Source organism: Pelodiscus sinensis, chromosome 2, assembly GCF_052426305.1.
Source record: "Pelodiscus sinensis isolate ZL-2025 chromosome 2, ASM5242630v1, whole genome shotgun sequence".
Classification (NCBI taxonomy): Eukaryota; Metazoa; Chordata; order Testudines; family Trionychidae; genus Pelodiscus; species Pelodiscus sinensis.
In genome coordinates, this window is record NC_143053.1 from 181,692,700 (window position 1) to 181,718,419 (window position 25,720).

General features: G+C 45.1%; 1 long non-coding RNA gene across 1 annotated transcript; it reads left to right on the forward strand.

Annotated features, from left to right (window-relative positions):
* LOC112547462 (uncharacterized) lies at positions 1-24,979 on the forward strand. The gene is made up of 4 exons (XR_003091196.3): positions 1-307; positions 22,364-22,485; positions 22,684-22,765; positions 24,619-24,979. It is a non-coding gene; the product is annotated as an uncharacterized LOC112547462 (long non-coding RNA).
* The last annotated feature ends 741 nt before the right edge of the window (positions 24,980-25,720 follow it).

Consider the following 25,720-nt stretch of genomic DNA (forward strand, 5'->3'; position numbering starts at 1 on the left):
TGCTTTTCAGCTAGACTGTATAAAAATGCAATTAAGGAGGTTTTGCAAAAATAATGCAACCTGCAGTTTTGCCTATCTCTCTATCTCTCTATCTATCTAGCCTGTTTCCTGATTGGTTTGCTGTAAATCAGATAATCACAATGAAGAGATTTATTAAAGACAGCTTATTTATTTCTTTAGATGGCTGTATTGCTTTTTAAAGAGGAAGTAGGTGACTTGACTGAGCAACTCCCATTTCTGCCAGGGGCTTTCCTTCAAATCGCTTAAGACCAGATTTTCAAGAATATTTATGCATCTAAAGATGAAGGTAGGTGCCTAGAGGGAATTAAAAAACATCCTTCTTATGCATTTATCTAATGAACTCCACTCCTCCACCAGACCCCAGCAACTCCTTTTCCTTGTCCTTATTCAAGTATCCACCCCCTCATTCCACAGAGCTCCATTCAGAGCCTGAGGAGAGCACTTCAGTGGCATCAGTTCATGTTCCTACCAGCACTTTGTAGGGGAAATCTTGCTCCCATGGGGTACAGAGTCCTCAGAAGGGTCTGAGGCTGGAGGTCAAAGCAGTGAGGCAGGAGAGAAATCTAGAAGGAAAACTTTATTATGCATTCATGCAAGCTGACAGCTACCAGAGTGAGAGCAGCAGCAGCCCTGAGAGACAGTTTCAGGGATCCTTTATGCAGTATGTTCAGACAGTTTAGTTGTTGATTGGTTTTTTTTAACATATCAAAGTCTCAGCAGAAGTACTCTGAGACGTTTCTGTTCACACCAGAAGTGCTAGAAGTAAATTTTACAGTACAAAGGCACTTGAGAACCTGAGTGAGGAGTCTACAAGGCAAACTGTGATAAAGATAAGAGTTTACATGACAAATTGTGACAGATTAGGAGTCTCCATGAAGCTGAGATAGGAAGCATTGTAAGGGTCTTGATTAGAGTTAAGACACCCCCCCGGCAGGCGCGAGCTCAGCGTGCCTGAGCTCAGCTGGGCAGGAGGCTCAGCAGTAGGCGTGAGCCTCTTCCTTCCTATGCATACTTTAAAATCTCGAGTATAATGGGGGTGCGCATTATAGATAAGAGTTTAGTTTATTCAAGAACCTTTAAAAGGCAGATGTTCATTATACATAGGTGCACATTATACTCGAGATTTTACGGTAATAATTAGATATGGGCTTAACCTTCAGGCCCATGGCTCCAAACACCCCTAAATATTGGCAACGTTGGGTTTTATCTTATGTGACACACCACAGCCTGCAGACTGCAAAACTCTTACAGAAGGCAGCCATATTGGGAGGTGGGTTAATGCTTTATTGTTTCCAAATTAGCCTCACCTGAACACAGCCCAGCAGCCAGGGTAGGGAATAGAAGCCTAATTAGGAGGAATCTTACAGCTGGGGTTAATTAAGCACCTGCAGCCAATTAAGGCCTCCAGGGTTCCTATAAAAGGATTCCTCCCACGTAACGAGGGGGGAGTTTTTGAAAGGTGTGCAGAGCAAGGGCAAGGGCAGGGATCGGATCCCTGCTTACCAAGTCATTCTCATCACAGGCCAGTCCTTGGGGCAGGGGCAGGGGCAGGGGCAGGAGACTCAGTGTTCTCATCACATGCCCTGTCTGTACCAGCCTTGGTTGAGGAAGCTAACGATCCAAGCAGCATACCAAATTCGGTGATGAGTTTTGGTCCTGTGCTACCTGAGGCCCATTGTGCACACAGTAAGAAAAAGTACTGAAAGTTTGAGGAATGCGGACCTATGCCCATGGGACCCCTTCCATCAGCACAGGTAGTGCCATAGCAGAGCAGCTGCAGCCAGGGGCAGATGAGAGTTTTGCGGGGCCCAGGGGAGCACAATTTTGAGGGGCCCCCCTTTGGAGACAAAATAGAAAAAAGGCGTCAAATGCGCAAATTGAAGGCTATTTTTCATATTAAATGTGAATTGGGTAAATTTGATAGAAACTTAATTTAGTTGGATAATTTTTATTTTAATTATATTGTAATTCATTCTTAAACACAATTCTGCATTAATAATTAAACATTTTAATTTGTATTTAAGTCTACTATAGCTGTCTAGCTCTTTTGGCAGCACATTCTTCAATTATGTCAGTAAAGGCCATTTCTTTACACAGGTCGTTTTCAATTGATATAATCGAAAGACCTACAAAACGCTCTTGGCTCACAGTAGATTCTCTTTGGCTGCCCATGACTGGTATTTGCTAGGCAGCGTTGGGTGTTCTGCAGCCAAGCAGCACTGGGACTTGCGGAGGCTAGGTGGAGTGTGAGTGTTGAGATTTGAAGGGGGGGGGCAGAGGGCATGTGGGTGTTGAGGCTTGGAAGGCAGGCAGCGTTGGGTGTTGGGGGGAGGTAGCATGTGGCTGTTGGGACTTGGGGGGCCAGGCAGTATTAGGTGTTGGGATTTGGGGGGGGAAAGGCAGTGTGTAGGTGCTGGGATTTGGGGGACAGGCAGCGTGTGGTTACTCAGGTTGGAGGGCAGGCGGGGTGTGGCTACGTGGAGGATGGCGCACAAATGGGCCATAGGGAGGACCAGCGGGCAGGGGTGTCTGGCTCATCAGACGGGCCAAAATAACCATTTCAGCCTCTCAAACAGCTCCTGGCTGGGCGGGGGCAGCTGGCAACTCCCCCTGCTCTCAGGGACATGTGTGTGGGGGGGGGGGCACTGTCTGTGGAGCTGGATTGCGCTGTGCCCATGAGTGGGGGGAGGTGGGGACTAGCGGAAGGAGATGGGGTCTCCCTGGTGGGTGGATCGCTCTACCCCCGGGCACGGCGGGAAAGGAGTCTGGGCTTCTCTCGGGGGAGAGACCGCGCCACCCCCAGCCTCTCTCTGGGCGGGGCAGGAGGGTGGAGCAGCAGGATACCCGGGTGCCATGGCCAGGTGTCGCCCTTCACCTCCATGGCAACGAGCTGCTGGCGCACACGCCACTGGCTAGTGGAGCCGCTCGTGGACTCACAGCAAAAGACAGCGGCGGAGGCGGCTCCAGCAGGTAAGGGCAGCAGCGGCAGATACACAGCAGGGCAAGCGGGGCTGGCGTGGGGCCTATTGAAGCGCGGGGCCTGGGGCAGCCGCCCCGCTCGCCCTGCCCTATAGCCGCCGCTGGCTGCAGCATCGCAGTTGTGTCGCTGGTGTGGTTTAATGTAGCCAGGGCAACCAACAGACTTCACCAGGCGCTGGGCAAAGTTGAGGGGGTGGCGGTTCCAGACCCCGGAAGGGACAGAGCCTCAGGTAGAAGGGGCAGGGCTGTGGGTGAGCCTTCCTCAGCCAGCCCTTCAGCTGTGACTGTAGAGACAGTGGTGACTGGGAGCTTTGGGCCCTTTTAAATCGCCAGGGCAACTACTCCCTTTGCCCCCCCTCAACACTGGGGTCCCTGAGTGTAGCCATACCATAAGGTGGCCGGCATTCTTTGTTCCCGGAGTGTGGGGACTGCTGCAGGGCAGTCCCCTGAGGGAAGGTCTCTGTGGTCTGGGAGGGACATGAGCCCAGATGAGTGCTGGAGAATGGACATAAAGGTAACAGTAGGTGAGAAACCGCCAGGAGAGAGAGCTCTGAGCCTGGTCTGAGCTAATTCCCAGAGTGACCAGCTGGAGGCACCATGGTGGTGAGTTATGAATATGCTACAGGGCTCAAGCGACCCAAACCCACCTCCCTGGGATGGTGCTTAAACAGCCCAAGCTCCAGTACCCACAGATGGGACTGAAGCAGCCTGAAAACTACCACGCACTGCCAGGGGCACAGCTAAGTGTTTGGGGGGCATGCAAGATATGACTTTGGGGCCCCTCCTCTCCTCTCATGGCTCACCTCTTGAGCATTAGTGCTTAGCTAATGAATTATTTTATCCCCATCTTCTCGGTGTATTAAAGAGCGATTGAAGAGGGTTAGAGTGTGGGGAGGCTCAGAGCAGGTGGCTTCAGAGTTGCAGGAATAAGGGCAGGGGGCTGGGGCTGAGGGGTGTAGAATATGGGGTTTAGGGGTGCAGGAATCAGGGAAAGGGGCTGGGGATAGGAGGTAAGGGCAGGGAACAAGGGTGTGGAGGGCTCAGGGTAGGAGGCTTGGGGTATTCAGGAATAAGAGCAGGGGGTTAGAGATGGAGGTGGGGGTTCAGGGCAGGTGAGATGTGGAGGGTGCAGAAATCATGGCAGCCGGCTGGGGGTGAGAGTCATGACAGGGGGTACATGCAGCTTCAGCCCTCCCACTCCAAAGGGGCACATGTATCTAGAGTTTGGAGCGGCCCTGGACTTGGGGGAGATTGCAACCCCTTAGCCAGCCCCTTTTGCCTGCTTGCCTGCTTCTTAGCAAGACAGTCTGCAGGATAGCCCTGGGATCCCGGACTCCCCATCCTGCCAGCTTCTTGCCAAAGAAGCACCACACCAGGGTGCACCAACTTACTTTCACTTCTGGATTCAGGCCCCCCCGTGGCTGTGGGCCCGCATGCACAGCATGCCTTGCATGCCCTACAGTTGTGCCCGTGTATGGCTAATAGCCTGAGGGTATGTCTAGACTACAAGCTTCTTTTGGAAGGAGCTTTTCCGGAAGAGATCTTCCAGAAAAGCTTATTTCGCAAGCGAGCATCCACACAGCAAAAGTGCAACGAAAAAGTGATCTGCTTTTTCGAAAGATAGCGTCCGCATTGATTGGACACTCTCACAGTTAAGTTGTGATTAGTGTGGACAGAGTGGCCACCAGGGCACCTGTGTTATTTCCCAGAGGCCTCTTCTTTTGAAAGAACTGCCTCTTCTGTGTCCACACAGGCCTTTTCCGGAAAAAGGCTTCTTCCTCTTAGAATGAGGTTTACCATCATCAGAAAAAACCCCTCCTTTCTTTTGCCTGTCTGTCGAAAGAACTCAATGGCAGTGTGGATTCAAGAACTGTTTTTCCAGAAAAACAGCGTTTTTTCCGGAAAAAAGCAGCAATGTAGACGCACCCTGAGCCCTGCCAATAGGCTGAGACCACAACACTTCTGGAGATCGCAACCCCCAGGTTGGAAAACCCTGGCCTGGAGTCCTTTGTGAAAGCACAGAAAATGATTTATTACTGTCCTTAATGTAATCTCAGCAGAGTAGGAAATGTTAAAAATGCCTCTGTGGATCTCAGGCTATGCCTGATACAATGTATTGACACCACAGAGGATTCAAAATGTATTGACACCACAGAGGATGTGAAGGATGGGGAAGTTGTCCTCTGATGTCTGATGGTGCTATAACCAAGGGAAAGGAACACTGATGCACATGCAAACTGCCCAATAGTTAAGCAACTGCCAACAGAGGTGGATACAAGAGGTAAAATAACATTAAAGTTCAGTGAAACCTCAGATGGAAATTATGTCCCAGGTTATCTGTCTGCTAAAATGGACTTAACTCTACCTCCAAGCTTTGTTTTGTGAGGGCAGCAACTAGCATCAAATGCATGATTTTACAAAAATAGAGAAGTAGGCTTATGCCCATAATAGATCAGTGATAGTCAGACCTGTCAGAGGCTAATTCTACACTGGCATTTTACAGTAATGTAAATGTCTGGCTCAGAGGTGTGAACAAAACATCTGCTCCCTCGCCCCCATCTCCCTCCAGACAGTGCAGTAAGTTACAGCATTGCAAAGAGCCAATGTGTGAACCAGGCTACAGTGCTGGGAGCTGTGCTTTCAGTGCTGTTAGCTACTTCCCTCATGGAGGTAGTTTCCATAGAGCTTTCAGATTAAAACCTTGCTACAGCTGCAGTCTCGTGGCTGTACTTTAAACTTTTAAGAGTAGACAAAGCCTGAGTTAGCAGCCAAGGAAACATTGGTTATCCACGTATAAAGCCATTATGTGAATCTGAAGAGATTTGGACCCTGTGCTTAGATAAAAATAGTGAGATGGCCCAAAGAATGGATGGTGGATGACCTTCATTCCACCTACCCCTCCTTCTCTCCTTTCATGCCTGTTGTCTCTTATTTTATTAGTGTTACTCCCACTCTAATGTGTTATGTCTATGTAGTATGGGTGGGTTTGTATTTTCTGGTCTTGTAGGTTCGAGAAGTTGTAAAATTAAATACTTCTATGCTGTGAAGGACACACTATTTGGAAACATATCAGTTGTAAGTCATTGACCATTTTGTACATTTCATTTCCTGTTTCTTTATGAAAGTCAATGAAAAAACCATAAACAAGAAGTGCTGGGAAACAGTTGAAGGCAATGAGAGGCAAATTTGAAAAGCCCACTAGATGTCTGCCTTCATCTTTAGGTCCCTAAATACCTTTGAAAATCTGGCCTTAAGTGACTTGAAATAAAGTTATTTAAGTCTGGCAAAAATAGAAATTGCCCAGTCTAGTGTCTTAACTACATGCTCCTCCTTTATCTTGAAAGTGCAATAGCCATCCAAAGAAATGAATTAATAGTTCTTAATAAATCGCTTCATCATGAGTATCTCTTTTACAGTGAAACTATAAAGAAACGGGCTCAAGTTTTATAAGCAAAGCTGCAGGTGGCATTGGTTTTACAAAACCTCACCAGTTTGGTTTTGGTTTTTATGCAGCCTAACTGAAAACCTAATGTGGCTTGGCTCTGAGCCCATTTTGTTAAACACAGTGTTATTGTAGAAGTGGAGAAACATGTGATTTTTAAGATAAAATGATTTTCATTTTGACTCAGCTCTATGTACATTAGGGTATGGCTACACTAGCTCATTAGTTCGAGCTAGGTAGGGTAATGAGGGCAAGCAGAGTTGCAAATGAAGCCCGGGATTTAAATATCCTGGGATTCATTTGCATGTTCCCGGGCACCACCATTTTTAAATCCCCCTTAGTCCGAACTCCGTGCCCACGGTTACACGTGGCACGGAGTAGGTAGTTCTAATTAAAGATCCTAATTCAAACTACTGTTACTCCTTGTGGAATGAGGAGTAACGGTAGTTTGAATTAGGATATTTAATTTGAACTACCTTCTCCGTGCCACGTGTAGCCGCGGGCACGGAGTTCAGACTAAGGGGGATATAAAAATAGCGGCACCCAGGAACATGCAAATGAAGCCCAGGATATTTAAATCCCGGGCTTCATTTGCAATTTCACTTGCCCTCATTACCCTACCTAGCTCGAACTAACAAGCTAGTGTAGACGTACCCCTAGAATGGTGCAAAGAAGACTTAAAACCACTTACATGGACAGTTGAGAATTCCTGCACTGTAGGGCTGCATCTAGACTGGCAAGTTTTTCTGCAAAAGCAGCTGCTTTTGCGGAAAAACTTGCCAGCTGTCTACACTGGCCGCTTGAATTTGCGCAAGAACACTGACGATCTAATGTAAGATTATCAGTGCTTCTTGTGCAAATACTATGATGCTCCTGCTCAGGGATAAGCCCTCTTGTGCAAATGCTTTTGTGCAAGAAGGCCAGTGTAGACAGGTAAAAACTGTTTTGCGCAAAAAAGCCCCTATGGCGAAAATGATGATCAGGGCTTTCTTGTGCAAAACCGCATCTAGATTGGCACGGATGCTTTTCTGCAAAAAGTGCTTTTGCGCAAAAGCATCCGTGCCAATCTAGATGCTGTTTTCCGCAAATGCTTTTAACGGAAAAACTTTTCCGTTAAAAGCATTTGCGGAAAATCATGCCAGTCTAGACGCAGCCTAGGGGAATCTTTGCTTGGCACAGATGGTGGATGACGGGGCATGTTACTGTCCCCGTTGACACAATAGTCCCTTGTTACAACTAAAATTAGAGAAAGGTCAGGAGGACACCTTTAAATCTGTCAGATAAACTGAATGCACCATAGGACTAGATCCTTCAGGGCCTTGCATCTATTTGGCACCTATGGGAAGTGGGTGAAAAATGGGTCTTAATGCTACCATCTGATTTGGCCATTGCACTCACTGAACCCAATGTGCCAGGTCATGGAAAATTAAGTCAATTATCTGGGCAGAAGAGAACTTTCAGGTTTTCCAGTCATATTCTCATTGATTTCCTTAAACCTCCCATGATAGATGGGAGGAGTGCTGTCCTTTTCTGAACATCCCAGCATTTAGTAACCCCAGGGTTAAACCCAGGTAGCTAGAAAGTATTGGCAGGGAACCAGGAGAACCAATGAGAAGAAAGTATTGGGATTTGAATATAAAGGGGTATTTGCCTGCTGTTTTTCTTTGTGTGAAATTAAGCCAGAAGCTGGGAGAACAAAATGAATTGAACCAGGCAGAACAACTATCATGCCTACAAAGAATACTGGGCATGGAAATGGACTGGACCTTGAAGCATGAATCTGTGAGTAGACTGGGAATGTCTAGTTAGATGCGATCAGGTTATTTTCTTTGTTTTGATGTTTGGTTAAACTTCTCTGTGATAAATCCATATACCCCACTGCCATACACTATAACTTTAATCTGTGTCCCAGGGATGAAATTCTCTGTTTTAATTTATTCTTTTCTTAGTTGCTTTAAAACACCTACTAACCAAGTATGTTTTACCAAATCTATCTTTTTGTTTTGTTAATAAAATCATTGTTTTAAAGGCTATGATTTGATTCTTGTGTCCTGGAAAGTAATAGGAGGTTTGTGTATGCATGCTTAAGACTGAAAAGTCAGCTATCAGAGATTACCGTTTGTTTTCTCTTTTTCAAGCTCTCTTGTGGTAAAAGAGCTGGGGGGTATTCCTCTGGAAGAAGTTCCAAGTGCTTTCTTCCTAGATTAAAAAAGAAAGGGGGTTTTACTGGGTGGTGGCAGCCTATCTCCCAGGGTCAGAGAATCTGTAACTTTGGGGAGTTTTTTAAAGAAGAAGCCTATAGAAGCAAGGTATTTTAAGGCCTCTTATGGGCCCCCACTTTCTGCAACTTGGAGTCCCAGAGTGGGGAACAGCCTTGACATGTTGGCAACACTGGTGGGATCGTTTTGAACCAGGAATGCAGACCTCAGGATTTAAAAGGACACTTCCCCCCCCCCTCTTTTGCTGTTAGAAGTTTTGGTGTGTTTTTCTTTTGCTGCCTGAGGGGAAAAGGTTAAACCTGCAAAGCCAGAGAGTCCAAACGAAACAATTTTTTTGGGGCGGGGGAAGGGTTTGTTCTAGCAGGGAAGTAGCCCAGTGCATGCATGCATTCATGGTTGGGCAGAATAGCTCTGGAACAACCAATCTCTAAGCTACATACCGATATGAAAACAACCTCAGATCAGGGCAAGATGTCCACTTCTGGGGAAGACTCATACAACAAGGAGGAGGGACAGGAGAATGTCCCTGTGAGGCCAGGGGAGAGTAACCATGAGGGGGCGGGAACAGGTGGCCATGCCCACCCATACCACTGTCCTCAGGGTGGGAGAATAGCCTTAAGGCAGGCAGACCTCTAACTAAGGGAGAAATGAAGTTCTTGCTACAGATGAAGCATTTGGAAGTAGATGCGGAGATGAGACACTTAGAAGTAGAGGAGAGGGGGAAACAGATGCTTTGAGCTGGAAAAGGCTGAAAAGCTGGGCATTCCAGCTACAGCGACTAACCACCCTGCTCTAACTAATGCTCCCCAACCCAAGAAATACCCAGTGTACAAGGTCGGATATGATCCAGAGGCTTTCTTCGTGAATTTTGAAAGGGCTTGTCTTGTATACAACACCTCCAAAGACAATGGTACATGATGGAGCTGAGCCCACAACTCAGTGGACCTTTAGCAGAAGTGGCAGCTGAAATGCCTGGAGAAAAAATGAATGATTATGAACTTAGTAAACAAGAGGCCAGAATATAGGACGGGGCTCATCCCTGAACATGTCCACCACTGTTTCAGAGCCCTAAGATAGAAAGCAGATGTGGCATGGCCCTAACATGCCTACCAGATAAACACAAACTGAGACACATGGATATCAGGAGCAAATGCTAAGACAATGGAAGAGCTGTCTCTCCTGATGAAAATGGAACAATTCCTAAAAGGCATTCCTAGAAAGCTCCAAAGATACGTCCTGGATGGGAAGCCCCAAACCATAACAGAAGCAGGGAAAATCGGTGCCACATGGCTGGAGATATCAGGGTACGTCTACACTACAGCGCTAGTTCGAACTAACTTAGTTCGAATTAGTTAATTCGAACTAAGCTAGTTCGAACTAACGCATCTAGAACTAAAAACTAGTTCGAACTAGCGTTTTGCTAGTTCGAACTAGTAAGTCCACATTGAGTGGACTCTGAACAGGGCTTAATGATGGCCGGAAGCAGTGCCGGCAGGGCATAAAAGGAGGACTTAGAGCATGGAGATACTGTCTCAGGCTAGCCGAGGGCTGTGCTTAAAGGGTCCCGACCCCCACCCCGGACACACAGTTCTAAGGGGTGCCCCGCTTGCAAAGAAGTTCTGGCTTGGAGTGCCCTGAGTGCCCACACTGGGCACATCACACCACTCGGCCATCAGCCCGGCTGCACTTGCCGCAGGCTGCCATCTGGGGAGAGGGAGTAATTGGGGGGCTGCAGGAGAGCTTCCACCCCCAGAAGCCCGCAGAGCCAGCCCAGTCCTCCCCATCGGGGGCTCGTAGCCCATTCCTCCCTCACCTCCTTCCACTTGCCCTTCCCTAGCCCCCCTTCTTATTGATGTACAAAATAAAGATAACGTTTCTTCCAACATTGACTCTGTCTTTATTGAAAAAAACTGGGGGAGACTGGGAAAAGGAGGTGGGAGAGGGGAAGAGAAAGGCTGGGAGAGGGGAGGGCAACTAACATGATCAGGGGTTGGGAACAGGTCCCAGATGAAGAGAGGCTACAGAGACTGGGACTGTTCAGCTTAGAAAAGAGGAGACGGAGGGGGGACAGGATAGAGGTCTCTAAAAGCAGGGGTTGGGTGGAGAGGGTGCATTCAGAAAAGTTCTTCCTGAGTTCCCATAAAGAAGGACTAGAGGACACCAAAGGAAAGGAATGGGTAGCAGGCTTCAAACTAGTAAGAGAAAGTTGTTCTTGACAAGGCAAATAGTTAACCTGTGGAACTCCTTGCTGCAGGAGGTTGTGAAGGCTAGAACTAGAACAGAGTTTAAAGGGAAGTGAGATCAAGTGATGGAGGTTGGGTCCATGGAGTCCTATTAGCCAGAGGGTAGGAGTGGTGTCCCTGCCCAAAGTTTGTGGAAGGCTGGAGAGGGATGGCACGAGACAAATGGCTTGGTCATTGTCTTCGGTCCATCCCCTCCAGGGTCCCTAGGGTTGGCCGCTGTCGGCAGACAGGCTACTGGGCTAGATGGACCTTTGGTCTGACCCAGGACGGCCATTGTAAGCTCAGGGCTCAGGGTCGGGGGTCTCAGTGGACCCCCTTGATTTTCATGCACACCTGGTCCTGGGTGGCCAGGCTGGCAGCTCTCCTGCCCTAGCCGGCCACTTTCCTGTGCCTAGTGCGGAGATCGTGGACGAGGTCCACGATGTCCGCACTAGCCCAGGAAGGTGCCCGCCTCTTGCGGTCCAGGGCAAGCTCCCGGGAGCCGCCAGCCTGGTCCCGGCAAGAGGGGGTGGGCTGGGGGGCATCGGGTGGGTGGCTCTGTGCCGTGCCAGGTGCAGGGTCTGATAGCTGGGTGCTGGCAGGCTTGCACCTGGCACGGGCACCGTAGCCAGCCCGTGCCCCTTTAAGGGGTCCGGGGCCGGGAGGGGGGCATAGAGTTTCCCTGGTGTTGGCCAGAGTGGCCACCAGGGAAACCTGGGGAGGGCTAGCCTCCCACTAGTTCGAACTAAAGGGCTACACAGCCCTTAGTTCGAACTAGCTAGTTCGAACTAGGCGTTAGTCCTCGTAAAATGAGGTTTTCCTAGTTCGAACTAAGCGCTCCGCTAGTTCGATTCAAATTCGAACTAGCGGAGCGCTAGTGTAGCGCATAGGAAAGTTAGTTCGAACTAACGTCCGTTAGTTCGAACTAACTTTCTAGTGTAGACATACCCTTAGAGAGGAACAAAACTGACAGCCATTCAAGGGTGTACCAGAATGGGCACCCATAGATGGTATCCCATGACAAGGGGCAATCCAAGGGCATATCTTGCAGGGAAGAGCTCTCTCCACCTCAAGGAAAGCCACAGACACCCTCTCATTCTACAACCCCATTCTCTAGTAATCTATCTCACTACAGTGACAAGCCAGCTGGGTGATGTTTTAAATGTAATGATCTAGGGCACATGAAGGCCAACTGCCCCAAGAACACCAGCAGAGTGCAGTTTATTGCACTGGGGTCACACCAAGATTCTTTAGGCCCAGATGTCTCTCAGATACCCCCAGAGTGAAGGGAAATTATGAGTTGACTAAGTCCTCTCCCATCAGCATAGGAATAGCATAATCATTATAGATTGTAAAATTCCAAATTCCTGAAGAAGGTTATTGCATCGAGAGACATTGAAGCACATGTGTCCACGATCCACCAATGCCTACTGGACACTGAACTCATTAATCCAGAGGCTCAAGTAACTGTTCAACCCTTCCAGGCAGACTCTTTTGACCTGCCTATAGCCATGTTGCCTATTATGTACAAGGGCTGGTCAGGAATTTGGAATTTTGCAATATATAATGATTATGCTATTCCTATGCTGATGGGAGAGGACTTAGTCAACTAAGAAGGTGGGAATAGACATTCCCTATCTACTCACATATCTGTGCTTCAGGGTCCAGTCCAGAAGCCTATAAAAGCAAGGTATTTTTTAAGGTCTCTTGCGGGCCCCACCTTCTGCACTTGGAGTGCTAAAGTGGGGAACAGCCTTGATACCTCCTATCTCAAGAGATTCCTTTTGAAGCTTTATTCATCAGGCACAGCTGTCAGTGGGAGCCAGTATTTTCCCCAGGAATTGAAATTAGGGGGGTGTTCGAATTTATGGGAGGGTTGCAGGGCTGATGAAGGGTGAGACCATGAGGGTGAAGGTGGGCTGTATGGCACCATAGTAAAAACTGAAAAAATGTTTCATGACCATTTTATTAGATTTAACTCATGTTTTAAAAATCATACAAATTAAAGTTGGCTACTCAAACCTTCTATGAAGCATTTCGTCTACATCCTTCTTGGATTCTTGTTATAATTTTGCACATCTCTGTTAATGATCTTCTCGAATGCAATGCATTCATCTTCGGTGGCTTCTCGTGTGTACAGTACTTCAATTCCTTCAATTGATATGCTCATTAGTTTATTCACATGATCAGGCAGAAGAAACACAAAATTCTATTCAATGATGAAAAAGAATGCTCAGCTGTAGCTGTTGTGACTGGGAGTAGCAAGAGATGAATTCCTACTTCTTTCATCCCAGGAAACATAGCACAAAGATCTGGTCAAGCCGCTAGTATTGATAAAAAAGAAGTTGAAGTCAAATCTTCATTCATTCATCGTATGATATTCCACTCTATGTTCAAATTCTCTATTCTGTCCTAAGCACACAGCAGCCCCATTGCTGATAGTGCCTCACTCCACTCAACTGTCGGTGTTTTATAGGACAGGCATCTGTAAAAGCTACATAGAGGTTGAGTAGAATCTAGAAGTCGCTGTTGTAGATTTTTAAGAATCAAGTCTGTGTACTTTTTCAGTTGCCTTAACAAACACTTCTTTTCCTCTTCACTGAAGGATTCAATATAAATGCCTTCATTAGTAAACTTCTGGACTGAAATCTTTGCTTCTTCCAGGATATGTCTACACTACAGTGCTAGTTCGAACTAACTTAGTTCGAATTAGTTAATTCGAACTAAGCTAATTCGAACTAACGCGTCTAGAACTAAAAACTAGTTCGAATTAGCGTTTTGCTAATTCGAACTAGCAAGTCCACATTGAGTGGACTCTGAACAGGGCTTAAGGATAGCCGGAAGCAGTGCCGGCAGGGCATCAGAGGAGGACTTAGTGCGTGGAGATGCTGTCTCAGGCTAGCCGAGGGCTGCGCTTAAAGGATCCCGACCCCCACCCTGGACAGACAGTTCTAAGGGGTGCCCCGCTTGAAAACCAGTCCTGGCTTGGAGTGCCCGGAGTACCCACACTGGGCACATCATACCACTCGGCCATCAGCCCGGCTACACTTGCCGCAGGCTGCCATCTGGGGAGAGGAGGCAATCGGGGGGCTGCAGGAGAGCTTCCACCCCCAGAAGCCCGCAGAGCCAGCCCAGTCCTCCCCATCGGGGGCTCATACCCCATTCCTCCCTCACCTCCTTCCACTTACCCTTCCCTAGCCCCTCTTCTTGATGTACAAAATAAAGATAACGTTTCTTCCAACATTGACTCTGTCTTTATTGAACAAAACTGGGGGAGACTGGGAAAAGGAGGTGGGAGAGGGGAAGAGAAAAGCTGGGAGAGGGGAGGGCAACTAACATGATCAGGGGTTGGGAACAGGTCCCAGATGAAGAGAGGCTACAGAGACTGGGACTGTTCAGCTTAGAAAAGAGGAGACGGAGGGGGGACAGGATAGAGGTCTCTAAAAGCAGGGGTTGGGTGGAGAGGGTGCATTCAGAAAAGTTCTTCATGAGTTCCCATAAAGAAGGACTAGAGGACACCAAAGGAAAGTAATGGGTAGCAGGCTTCAAACTAGTAAGAGAAAGTTGTTCTTCACAAAGCAAAGAGTCAACCTGTGGAACTCCTTGCTGCAGAAGGCTGTGAAGGCTACAACTAGAACAGAGTTTAAAGGGAAGTGAGATCAAGTCATGGAGGTTGGGTCCATGGAGTAGTCTTAGCCAGGGGGTAGGAGTGGTGTCCCTGCCCAAAGTTTGTGGAAGGCTGGAGAGGGATGGCACGAGACAAATGGCTTGGTCACTGTCTTTGATCCATCCCTTCCAGGGTCCCTAGGGTTGGCTGCTGTTGGCAGAGAGGCTACTGGGCTAGATGGACCTTTGGTCTGACCCAGGACGGCCATTGTAAGCTCAGGGCTCAGGGTCGGGGGTCTCAGTGGACCCCCTTGATTTTCATGCACACCTGCTCCTGGGTGGCCAGGCTGGCAGCTCTCCTGCCCTCGACGGCCACTTTCCTGAGCCTACTGCAGAGATCGTGGACGAGGTCCACGATGTCCGCACTAGCCCAGGAAGGTGCCCGCCTCTTGCGGTCCCGGGCAAGCTCCCGGGAGCTGCCAGCCTGGTCCCAGGAAGAGGGGGTGGGCTGGGGGACATCGGGTGGGTGGCTCTGTGCCGTGCCAGGTGCAGGGTCTGCTGGCTGGGTGCTGGCAGGCTTGCACCTGGCATGGGCACCGTAGCCAGCCCGTGCCCCTTTAAGGGGTCCGGGGCCGGGAGGGGGACATAGAGTTTCCCTGGTGTTGGCCAGAGTGGCCACCAGGGAAACCTGGGGAGGGCTAGCCTCCCACTAGTTCGAATTAAGGGGCTACACAGCCCTTAATTCGAACTAGTAAGTTCGAACTAGGCTTAATCCTCGTAAAATGAGGTTTTCCTAGTTCGAACTAAGCGCTCCGCTAGTTTGATTCAAATTCGAACTAGCGGAGCGCTAGTGTAGCGGCTATGAATGTTAGTTCGAACTAATGTCCGTTAGTTCGAACTAACATTGTAGTGTAGACATACCCCCAGTACTTTTTCAATGGATAGCTCTCTGATCCAAATGTAGCTTCTATTGCTGGACAAAGATCTACTACTGTTGTAGCAGATGCCTGGCTGGCTTTGTTTAATGACCCAAATAGTTTCAACAGATTTACGAGAGAGAGAATGGCAATAGTCTTCTCTGAATGTAGTAGCAAAAGTAATCCACCAGCCTCACTACTTAGATCCATCCCATCTTGGTAGATACTTTCCAAAGACAGTAATAATGGCTGGAATAATTTTAAGACAACAGCCAAGGATTGCTCATGAGAAAGCCAGCGGGTTTTCCCAGGTTGAACTAATTTGAACTTCAGTCCAAGTGTATCTTCTATATTTTCCAAGATATTCAGTCTTTTTGGACTCTTGCTGAAAAAAGAATATAATGAAGATATTACATGTATAGCTTTTTAAATGTCTTTTGAAGATTCTGCAGCTCGTACTAATGCTAGTTGGAGTAGATGGCTTCTGCAGTGTGTATAGGAGAGATTAGGGTTACACTTTTCTCTGAGCAAAGCTTGTACTCCACCATGTCTTCCAGAGAAGTTTGCAGCTCCATCAAATGCACAAGCAACCATCAATTTGGGGTCCAATTGACAAGCACTTAACACTTCTAAGATGTGGGTTGTCTTAGATGCAGACAATGTGTTTTCTATAACTTGAACATCTAGAAATGCATCTACTTGGTCTACACTGACATCAAGATAATGTACACAATGACTTAATATTTGAATGTGGTGAGAGAGTTCTTCACTTTTTCAACTGTTGAGTCTTTTACTGTTGCACCACATGCTTCTAGCCAGACAGCTGAGTTTCTTGCAGAAAGATAGTGAGCATTGGCTGGTCTTGTTTGGAACCAGTGTTCAACTTCAGGATAAACAAGTGACAATGCACTTAACACTGGCCTCCAGTTTGTAGTATGTGATATCTCTTGCTTAAATAGAAAGTATGATGCCACAGCCATGTTTGTTCGCATGAACTGTGTTGTGTCTCCAGAATTCTTAACAGCCTCATTAAGTACTTCCAAAATTGGCTTTGAAAGTGTTTCTTCAGTAGGTAGCTGTATTTGTGCTTCGGGCTGGTCGGATGTAGATACACCACTTGACCTTTCAGATGACATGTTGATATGTTCTTGATGCATCCGTCACCTTGGTTAGTTTTTGAGGCCTTTGAGTGGAAAATTGTTGTATTGTTTTTTGTCTTTTCATTTTCACTTTGACCTGCAACGTATAAAAGAGATATGAATAAATTAAATGTTTTGTTAGGATAATGCAAATTTAAGATAAGAATAAAGCAAAATATACCAAAACACATAACAGAAAATATCATATTGCCTCTATATAAATCTATGGTACGTGCACACCTTAAATATTTTGTGCAGATCTGGTCACCCCATCCCCAAAAAGTTATATTGGAATTGGAAAAGGTACGGAAATGGGCAACTAAAATGATTAAGGGTATGAAACAGGAGGAGAGATTAAAATGACTGGGAATTTTCATCTTAGAAAAGAGATGACTAAGGGGGGATTATGATAGGGGGTCTATAAAATCTTGACTGGTGTGAAGAAAGTGAATAAGGAAATGTTATTTAATCCTTCACATAACACAAGAACTAGCAGCCACCCAATGAAATTATAGGCAGCAGGTTTTAAAAAAACAAAAGGAAGTACTTCACACAACATAAAGTCAACCTGTGGAACTCTTTGCCAGGGGATGCTGTGAAGACCAAAACTATAACAGGATTAAAAAAAAGAACTAGTTAAATTGCTGGAGAATAGGTCCATCAGTGGCTTATTTCATCATATGGCACTGTCTACACCAGTGTTTCTCAAACTGTGCCCTGCGGAGCCCCAGGGCTCTGCGAGACATCTCCAGGAGCGCTGCGAGGTTGACAAACTGGAAAGCCATCAAAAGCATAATTGAGAATCGCCTTGAACTGATGCAATTAACACACACCGCTGGGGCTCCGCATAAATTTTTACGCATGTAAAGGGCTCCGGAGTCCAAAAAGTTTGAGAACTGCTGGTTTATATAGTGCCAAATTTCAAAATAAAGAGCTATTCCAAAACGTTCCTTACTCCTTGTAGAATGAGGTTTACAGGGAAGTCAGAATAGCAAGCCCAAAATAATGGATTTACCATGAAGATGTTCCGGTATCCGGACATAGCATTGCAGTGTAAACATAGCCTAAAAGTTTGGAATCTTTCACAGGTGTCAGCATATGGTATTAGTTTCAATTTACACCTTGAGATGTAGCAAAAAAAAACCCCATTCCCAGTAGAGAATGCCTCACTCAACTCCTTGTTAGAAATCTTCAAACTCTTCCCTGACAGATGTATTACATATATGTCTCTTTAAGTACAGCAAAGGAATATATCAAATACTGAGTGTAGTGAAGATTTTGGCTGAGGTGTCCTAACAACTGTACAATCAATGCAGAGGTTGAACCCAATTCTTAGAGTGCATGTTTAATCTCTGTGGACAAGTGACAATATTTAAAGGTACAGAATATCAGAACTCAGTTAATACTTCAAGTATGCACGCACAATTTTTAACTGTTTTTTCCACTATCTAGGTTTTTATAAGCTTTTCTGCCAAGGGTGGTATCTGAGCATTACATAATCTAATTTAATTTCCTCTTTATCAATGGGTGAGACCATACTTACTAGGTTTTAAAGGTGACATGTAAAGGAATAAATAATTCCGTGCCCTCTTTTAGGGCTAAAAACTTAATTTAAGGAAGGAAGGAAAGAAAAAGAGGATTGAGTGAAGTTTTGGTTACTGTTCACACTGGAAATTTAGGTCTTGATTATTTTGATATTCTTGGCAGGACTTTAGATGATTGACGAATGGTAGGATTTTGATAACAGTTATTACACAAATTAAATCTGACTAGTAGAGGCAGGAAGGTGGGGGAGTTTTTTCAGTGTGTCAAATTCTGGCTTCCATTTGATTGTGTTCATCTTTATCTCATGTGCTTAACGAACTCTTGGGAGAAAAGCTTTCTTTGTTAAAACACCTCACTTCCAAGTATGGGCTGAGAAACTCTGTCTCTGAAATATCAAATGATTCTTCCAGCAAAACTGCATTGCATTCCTGATATTTTTAAGGTAAAAAGCCAGCCTAAAACAAACAAACAAAAAACTTAACAAATATCCTGACATTTTTTATAGATTAGAGACAAAACTAAAGTACAAACTTTTAAAAAAACTACTTTGCATCTGTTTTTTAGAATTTCTCTGCAAAGACAGAAGACAAGATCTTCCTGTTTTCAGCAGCTTTCTTATTTTCAAGCTTGCTCTAAATCATCACACAATCAGCTCAAGGCATAACAGAGACTAATGGCATGGTTACACATTCAAAACAAATTATTATAGCCAGGAGGAATATAAAAATCTCACTTGCCTCAAAGACTACACAAAAAAGCAGTATGTTCACTCTTTTTCCATTAGTGAATGTAAAATTTTCTGGTGTGTATCTGGATGGATGGTGATATCTAAGAAATACTGGTTTCTTTGTTTTGTTTTTAAATGAAATAGCTTTGCCTGTTACTTTCATCTTCAGTGATAGTTCATTACCTTTGCATTCTTACCCCAGTGCTGACATCTGTCCATTGAGATGTAATAGTTTTGGTTGCTTATGCAAAACATTATAGTCTTAGACTACAGTCCTGCGATGGGCTCTACAAGGGCTAAACCACGCCCCTGCACAGAGTTCCACTCAAGTGAGAGATCAGACATCAAAGACTTGGAGTCTTAGGCCTTTTCTGTATTGAAAGCTGCTTGGGTTTGACCAAAAGTGTGATTTTCAAAATGACTTAGTAAAACCAGTTCAAAATCCTGTGTCATACTCTTGTATATTTTGTTAATTCAACTCAAACCTGGTTTATATTAAATTAGCTTTGAATCATTGCTTATCCCCTTCCAAGGTAAGCTAAATCAACATAATCCAGGCTTAAATCAATTTCAGTGTCCCTGAAGTTTCAACTAGATCTGTTTTAAATGGATTCAAATAAACTTATGTAACTTTAAGAATAGACAAGGCCTTAGTCATCTTTTTAGTAGGAACCAACTTAGGTACTACAGTCTGCTTCTTGTGTGTTGTTTCTTGGCACTCTACTTTAAATAATTGTGGAACCAAACATTAACTTTAAATGAAATGCTGCTATTGTCCCATCTATTTGATAAAAAAAAAATTTTGTTTGTTTTCCTTATGTTAACACCATCTGTGAATACTGCCAAACTTTGTCCGAATGCTCTGTCCACAAAATATTAACAATGTTTAAACACAGCTGGGGTAATTGTTACCAAACCAAGTGATGTTTGATTTCTTTCCCATCTGAACAGTTTGGAAGAAAAAGAAAAAAAAGAAAACCCAGGGAACTTTATTTTAACCAGGGTTCGTATCCAACTAAAACATTGTTCTGTTATCATGCAACAATGTTTTACTAAAAAATATTTCCCAAAGTTAATGTAATAAAACAAGATTTTCTTAGTTTTTGGTAAACCAGGGGTAGAGCCTGTAGTTGATGGCAAAGTTCTTACCTTGAAGTATGTAGTATTAGATCAAATGACCCAAAACAATACACAGTGTCATTACCTCCAAACTGTGTTCCAGCAGTGCAAGCTGCCTGGGCATGAAATCTTCAGCGGTGAGAAACTACACCTTAGCTCTCCAGATCTCTGGCTGTTTCAATTCCCAGCACATTTTCAGTTGACTTTAAAACTGTCCAGGAGCCTGTTCTTGGGTGGGTGGGGTGGTTGGTTTGCTTTTAGAAATGTACCGACCTCAAAACCCAGGATCCAAAACATCCCCAATTTAGGGGGAAAAGAAAATCAGATCAAGTTCCACCCGTTTAACCCTTCACTGACAGTAAGAACAATACTGTTGCCCTTTTAATCTAAGCAATTAGCCAATACTCAGGGCTGTGCTGCTGTGTTTCTGTTAGGGTGAGACATCAATTATATGAGTCACATATATATTCAGTGTAATCGTGCCTAATTACAAAAGAATGTACTTGTTCCCCGAGTAAAACAGAACTAGACAACAAGAGGCAGTTTCCTTGCTCAGAAATCCCTAAATCTGCCTCTTCAGGGAGTCCTGTTCCCACAAAGTTTCATCACTCTGCTTCCTGTTAGGGTCACACTTACAGATACTTCTCTAGCTTTCTTCACAGAGACTGAAACTCAATAGCCTAGCTCCTGCATTTGCAGGCAGGAAGACTCCTATTTATATACCTGAGGGCTTGGCTACATTGCCCCACATTTAGGACTGTGGGGGTGCTCACAGCCTCCACACAGGGGAGCTACAACACAGTATTTTGGTGCACATTGCTATTCACACCCCTATAGTCTAAACTATGAGAAAGGTGTCTGGTCTCAGATAAGTCCCTTTTGTCTTTGCCACAGTACCTCCTTTCTCTACTGCTTTCCCGTGTTCTTTTATACAGCTTCCTTATTAATGGGCTAATTATTAGTTCATTAGCTTCCCAATTGCAATCTGAGCAGGTGATCAGGAACTGCATTTCTTAATCATCCTCTCACCCCACTAGGGGACCAATTGATTAATCAGTGACCAGAGTGCTGGTTCTGTTGCTAATTCCTAGTACTCTGTCACACAGCTCATTTGGCACCATTGGATAGACTGCGCTATTGGAATGTAAATTATTATGTAGTAGATTTACCCGGCATTGCTCGGGTCCTTAACTCAATGAATTGTTTTTTGGAAACCTAAAATGAAAGTAATGAGTACTCCTGTGACGACTTAGCGACTAACAAAATATGTATATAGTATCATGAGCTTTTGTGGGTAAACCCACTTCATCAGATGAGCTGGAGTGCAGCAGCCATCGAGAGGCGCTTCTCAACTGACACCATGCTGCTGTGGTGAAAGAGAACTGGGGCAGTTCTCTCTCCCTGGAACAGCCTTCACACTGAACCCCTCAGCCCCATCTCCACCCCAGAGCAATGAGTTAAATGAAGCATGTACACTTTAATTTTAAAAAGTCTCAGAGGGGTAGCTGTGTAAGTCTGTATCTTTAAAAACAATGAGTAGTCCTGTGGCACCTCAGATACTAACAAAAATATACATAGTATCATGAGCTTTCATAGGTAAGACCTGCTTCATCAGATGGAGTGGAAATAACTAAATGCAAGATAAATATAACAGCAAAAGAAGTACCTGTCAATTGTTGGATCCATGTTAATGAAGCTAATTAAGCGGGCTGGATGTGTCCCATTCAGAAGAACATAAAAATGGCCATACTGGGTCAGACCACAAGTACATCTAGCCCAGTATCCTGTCTTTGAACAGTGGCCAATGCCAGGTGTCCCAGTGGGAACAAATAGAACAAGTAATCATCAAGTGATCCCTCCGCTGTTACCCATTCCCAGCCTCTGACAAACAGAGGCTAGAGACACCATTCTACCCATCCCAGCTAATACGCATCAATGGACCTATTCTCCATGAATTTATGTAGTTCTTTTTAAAGTCCTTGTCTTCACAACATCCTCTGAGAAGGAGTTCCATAGGTTGACTGTGCGTGGCATGGAGAAATATTTCCTTTTATTTGTTTTAAACCTGCTGCCTATTAATTTCTTTTGGTGATCCCTAGTTCTTATGTTAAGGGAACAAGCAACTAACTTTTCCATATTTACTTTTTCCACATCAGTCATGATTTTATAGACCTCTATTATATCTCCCCTTCATCTGCTCTTTTCTAAGATGAAAAGTACTAGTCATTTTAAGCTCTCTTCATATGCTAGCTGTCCCAAACCCTTAATCATTTTTGTTGTCCTTTTCTAATTTTTTTCCAACTATATCTGTAGGCAGTATTCAAAATGTGGCATGCCATGGATTTATACAGAGGCAATAAGATAGTCTCTGTCTTATTCTCTATCCCTTTTTAATGATTCCTAACATTCTGTTTGCTTTTTTGACAGCTGCTGCACATCGAGAGGATGTTTTCAGAGCTATATCCATAATGACTCCAAGATTCATAGTTTTGATGTGAAAATGTGGATGTCAAAGGCAGGGGAAATTGGCTTTGTTGTGAATTAACCAGGTAATGTCTTTATTCTAGTCTAGGGTAACAGTGTCAAATTTGTAGATGAATTCCCGTTCTGCAGTCTCTCTATGTAATTGGGTGTGGCTGCTTTTAAATTCATGATTGAGTGACCAGGGAGGTTAAAATGTTCCCCTACAGGTTATGTGTGTTACCATTTCTGATGTCTGATTTGTGTCCATTTATCCTTTGTTGCAGAGACTGTTTCGTTTGGCGAATACACGTGGCAAAGGAGCGTTACTGGCCTTTGATGACATATATCACATTAGTGGATATACAGGTATAAAAGCCCCTGATGTTGCGGCTTATGTGATTAGGTCCTGTGATGGTGTCATTTGTACAGATATGTGGACAGAGCTGGCAACAGGGTCTGTTGCCAGAGTAGGTTTGTGGATGAGTGTTATCTGAGATGTGGTGGGTGGCTGCTGGAAAGTGTTTTGTGTTGGGGGGTTGTCTGTAGGCGAGGATCATCCTGACTCCCAAGACCTATGAGGGTGAGGGACTGACTTCCAGGATAGGCTGAAGATTGTCAATGATGCACTATAGGGGTTTAAGCTGGGGCTGTAGGCTGCTTTTTTTCTGTTTGGTTTTATGAGAAGGAATCCCATTCCAAGCACATCCTATTTTTCTGGCACAACCAAACTCTGACCTAGCTTTACGTTATGATGAGAGAAAACTGCATACTAAATCTGGTGGTCCTAGCTCAGGGCTGGACAAGATGCAGCCTGGGGGGCCAGACCCAGCCCGCCTAACACTTTGATTTGGCCTGCGGACTGTATCTGGCTACTTTCTATTTATATCCTGCTGCTGTGCTACCAATTTTCCAGGCGGTGGCTCAGGCAGCAAGAGCCTATGTAAATGGCGCCTGGCTCCCAGTCGGGGCACTACCACAGCAGTGGCCAGGGTCGCAAGCCCTTTGAATAGCTTCAGCAACTACAGGCAGCTGCCAGGCAACATGGTAGCAGTGGAGCCGTGAGCCCTTTGCTGTGTTTTTAATTTAAAGCCTCTAGTCCCAGACAACTCTGGGGGGGAGGCAAATCCCCAGCACTGCCCCTTCTGCCCCTTCTGCCCCAGTCCCCACCCCTTCCAGAGATGGAGCCGGCCGATGACCACATACCAAAATTCATTAAATGACCCCCCTCAAAAAATTATTGCCCCCTCTGTCCTAGTTCGTACTATTTAGGAGGAGTTCTTGAACAGACAGACTCACAGACAGACAAAGTCTCTCAAATATATAGTAGATTATTATCAATTTAAAAGTTACAAAGATTGTATTATGATTGCTATTTCTTCAAATTACCCTGCAAGATTTAAAATGTACAAAATACAATGGATATTTTTCATTGTTTGATTTAATTGTAGCTATGGGTGCATAATAAATATATAAAAGCTGAGGAGCTTAAACTTTATATGTCTGTGTGTGTGCAGGATGTGGTTTTGTGGTTGGCAGAAGGGAATAGGTGCGGTTAGAACTCGTTCTAGGCTAGATCCTATACTATAACAAAGACCCATCTTTGATGACAGTATTTGGTAATCTTTCCTTTTACTGACAAAAAATTCCCAAGTTATCTTTCTCTATGCCGGTTTCAAACTCATAAAAGTGCTCTCCAGTATTTCCAAACTGGCTACCATTATTGTTTAAGCTTTTTATGATACCAAAGTGAGAGGTTCTCTTAGAAATACCATTGCTAGATAGGTATACTAAATGCTTCTAAAGTTTGAGGGCAGAGAAATGCTTCAAAGTATCTGCTGTCATGACCACAGTTTCATTTTTTGTCACAAAACCACTGATTGCCATTCACAGAATGGCCATTAGAGCACCTGTGTTTTTGCCCATAGGGGTTTCTTGCACAAAAAAACCTCCGGAGCGTCCACACCTGCCTTTTTGCACATGAGCTGTAGCGCAAAAAGGATCTATTCCTCTTGGGGAGAGGAATAACTCTGCCGGCAAAACACCCCTGTTCTGTCATTTTCTTGTGCAAAAACATGCTTGAGGTGAAGATGCTCCACCGGTTTTTGCACAAAAATGGCTGTTTTTGCACAAAAACCTTGTGGTGTAGGCATAGCTGAGAAGAAAATATAACCAGTGCATACTCTTTCTGTAATCATTTTCATTTTATTTCCATCAACCAGGGCTGGATTAAGACATGCTGAGGCCTGTTAGTGCACCTCACTCATCTCATCCTGTCTAGTATCTGTCTGGCAACATTCTTGAGACCCTCCCCAACCTGGGCTCCAGAATAAGCACGTCTCCCTCACATCTCCCTCGACAAGTACCTCCAAATGTGCTCCTGAGGTAAGATTTGCTCCCAAATGCTAATTTTTGTCTTTTTCCCTCCATGCTGAACTTCTTGTGGGACCAGACACAGCTGGTGATTCTCTGTGTGATCTAGAGTGATTAATATTCTGTCAAAGGTGCTTGCTGTCCGAGCCAGAAACAAAATTGGGCTCTGCCCAGAGAGCCGTCCTGCCTTAGGCTTTGTCTATACTATGTGGCCAGAAGTATTGCTAAAGTTTTCCGTTAAAAGCATTTTCAGAAAAGCACGTCTAGATTGGCAGGATACTTTTCCGCAAAAGCACTTTTTGCGTAAAAGCGTCCGTGGCCAATCTAGACGCGGTTTTCCGCAAAAAAGCCCCGATTGCCATTTTCGTGATCGGGGCTTTTTTGTGGAAAACACTACTGTGCTGTCTACACTGGCCCTTTTGTACAAAAGTCTTTCGGAAAAAGACTTTTGCCCGAACGGGAGCAGCATAGTATTTCCGCAAGAACACTGATGATCTTACATGAGCTCGTCAGTGTTCTTGTGGAAATTCAAGCGGCCAGTGTAGACAGCTGGCAAGTTTTTCCGCAAAATCAGATGATTTTGCGGAAAAACTTGCCAGTCTAGACACAGCCATACAGTATAGCTTCTGTCAGCACTTTAGCCAACAAAAAACTTCTACCCCAAAAAAGTGGCATCAACTTTGTTGGCTGGAGAGCACTCCTGCTGATAAAATGCTGTTCACACTGGCACTTGTCATCCGCAAAACTTTTGTCTTGCGGGGTGGCATGTTTTTTAACACTGCTGAAAGACAAAAGTTTTGTCATTCGGTTGCCAGTGTAGACATAGCCTATTAGACTTCTACTGGGGAAATCTACAGACACAGCAGTGGGAACTGATCATTCAGCAAAGGAAATGTCCAGATTCTAATATGTAAAACCATGGTCTGAAGTGACTGGAAGGCTGGTCTTTGG